Here is a 3,019-nt window from a genome sequence, read left to right on the forward strand (position 1 = left end):
AGGCCTTTTCAATGGTGGCATAGTATAGAGGGTAAGAGCTAAGAATCCGACATCACATAGACTTGGGTTTAAAACCTGGTCCCTGGGCTGGGATTGTGGCTCAGTGGTAGAGTGCTTGCCTAGCATGTGTGAGGCACTGAGTTCAATTCTCAGCACCACATTCAAATAAACAAAATAAAGTCCATTGACAACTAAAAAAGCATTTTAAAAACAAATGACAAAACAAAACAAAACAAAACAAAAAAACTGGTCCCCTTACTTCCTAGCTCTCTTTTTGAGCAAATTACTTAATCTCTTATATGTATTATCTCATTTGGTCCTCACACCAGCAGATATTGCTAGTCTTTCCCACAGCCTCCATTTTTAACAAATGAGGGACTAAAGCTCAGTAAATTCAGCTGTGACAGTCCAGTTCACATTTCCATAAGTAGTAAAACTGCTGTTTACACCTTTATCTGCCCCCCAACAAGCTATGCCCCCTAATCAATTATAAACCATAACCTCAATTTATCAATCATGGTGTAAACATATTTTATTTACTTATTTATTTTTGGTATTGGGTATTGAATCCAGGGGTGCGCTACCACTAGCTACATCCCCAGCCCTTTTCAGTTTTTATTTTAAGTCCTCAGTACATTGCTGAGGCTGGCCTTGAACTTTTGATCCTCCTGCCCCAATCTCCCATTGCAGTGATAACAGGCTTGCATCACTACAGCTGACTGAAACACACCTTTTTTTTTTTTAAACAGGGTGTAATGGTGTTGCTACCATTTGTGTGTGTTTTTTTTTTAAGAGAGAGAATTTTTTTAATATTTATTTTTTAGTTTTTGGCGGACACAACATCTTTGTTTGTATGTGGTGCTGAGGATCGAACCCGGGCCGCACGAATGCCAGGCGAGCACGCTACCGCTTGAGCCACATCCCCAGCCCCTGAAACACACCTTTTATAAACCAAAAAATATGAGTCATCTCCTCAGAGATTTGATATTCTGGTACCACCTGGGCACGTGATGCACACCTATAATCTCAGCTGCTCAGGAGGCTGAGACAGGAGGATCTCAAGTTAAAAAAAACAAAATCCAGCTTCAGCAACAGCAAGGCACTAAGCAACTCGGTGAGACTCTTTCTCTAAATAAATACAAAATAGGGCTGGGGATGTGGCTCAGTAGCCGAGTGCTCCTGAGTTCAATTTCTGGTACTCCCACTTCCAAATTTAATATTCTGATTCCAGAACACCTGGTAAATTGAATTTGTAATTTGGTATGTGAATGTGGTATCTGAACAGAGAGAGTGGAACTATCCCCTGCAGAGAAGATTCTGCTCTCTTTTCTGACATCAGTAGGACTTTGATCCCGCCCTTGCTTTTATGAAATTTACATTCTTGTTGGGAGAGATAAATATTAAGAAAGCAAACTTTAAAATATAATAGATTCAGATCATGAGTAGTGCTACAAGGGAAAAAATAGAAAGTGACTTAGGCTGGGGGACACCACTCTGAGGAGGTAACATATATCCTGAACCTGTCATTGTGAAATTCAGCTGTGACAGAAAACCCAGATAACAGTGATTTAGAAAATCAGAGTTTATTTCTCTGCCACATAAATGCAGTTTGTAGGTAAGCCTTCTGTGGCTGAGTGGCACTCCATGGTATCAGGGACCTAGCCTCCGATGGAGGTGGCTTGTTGCCTCACACCCTCATTAAGCAGCTTCTGTTTCCTAGTGTGCATGGGTTGGTTGAGCTACAGCTAACAGGAAGGAGGAAGGGGTGGGGGTTGGGGTATGCAGAGGATCAAGAAAAGCTAACTTCTTGTTAAAGACTCTTCCTGAAAGTTTAACATATATAATTTCTAGTTCTATCCCTCTGGTTAAAGCCTTGCTAGCCACATCTAGCTAGAAAATACTGTTTCTGTTCTGGATGGCCATGCTGAGTTAAAAATTAGGGGTTATATTTTCAAGGAAGAGGAGATAATAAATATTGAGGGACAACTAGTGATCTTTGCTTTAAAGAAAGACATAGCATGAAAAAAAAATGGCCATGGTGTGTTCATTCAAGGAAAAGAAAGCCAATGTGGTTGGAGCATGTAAATAAGGGAAAGAGTGGTGGATGTAGGGCTCTGAAAACCACAGGGAGATTAGATTGAATTATGGTAGTGGTGACACATCTTTGGAAGGAACTACTTGCAGTATGTTAAACATCAATTGGTCTCCTCAGTATCTCCTTCAGCCCCTGCAGTCAGATCACCCCCTCCCCTGTTCCTCTATAATGGAATGAAGTGGTTTTATTCTCAGGTTGGTTGAAGAAAAAGGTACTCTACTCTTAAAGACAGTCCTACCTGAAGACAGGGGCCCTTACTGAAGTCAGTATTCTAAAAGGTGAGAAAACCAACCTCTTCCTATGGAGCTGCCTATAAGCTAGTAACCCACCCCACCCTGCTTTCCTTCCTTTCTTGGAAAAACAAAGCAATATTCTTTCAGAGGCAAGACCTATAGATGACAGTCACCTAACAAAAACAGTCAATTCCCGGTTAGAAGGCAATACAATGAGCCCAATGCAGTGGCAGTGACAGATGCCTGTAATTCCAGTCATTCAGGAAGCTGAGGCAAGAGGATCACAAGTTAAGGCTAGCCTTAGGAACTTAGCTGCAACCCTCAGCAACTTAGTGAGATACTATCTCAAAAAATAAAAAGGACTGGGGATATAGCTCAGTAGTAGAGTATCACTGGGTTCAATCCCCAATAGCAAAATAACTAAAAATAAAAAGATTAGGGATGTTCCTGAGTAGTAAAGCACTTTTGAGTTCAATCCTCAGTACTACCAAAACAAAACAAAAAGAAATATTAAGAAATAATTTTCTAGATGGGTTCTTTTTCTCAGAAAGTTACTGAAGGATGTATTCCTAGAAATGAGGTATTCAAGAAATATGAAATTGGGGCTGGAGATATAGCTTTGTTGGTAGAGTGCTTGTCTAGCATGCATAGGGCCCTGGGTTCAATCCTCAGCACTACGGGGTGGGGGTGG

This window comes from Marmota marmota, unplaced genomic scaffold (assembly GCF_001458135.2).
Source record: "Marmota marmota marmota unplaced genomic scaffold, marMar, whole genome shotgun sequence".
Lineage (NCBI taxonomy): Eukaryota > Metazoa > Chordata > Mammalia > Rodentia > Sciuridae > Marmota > Marmota marmota.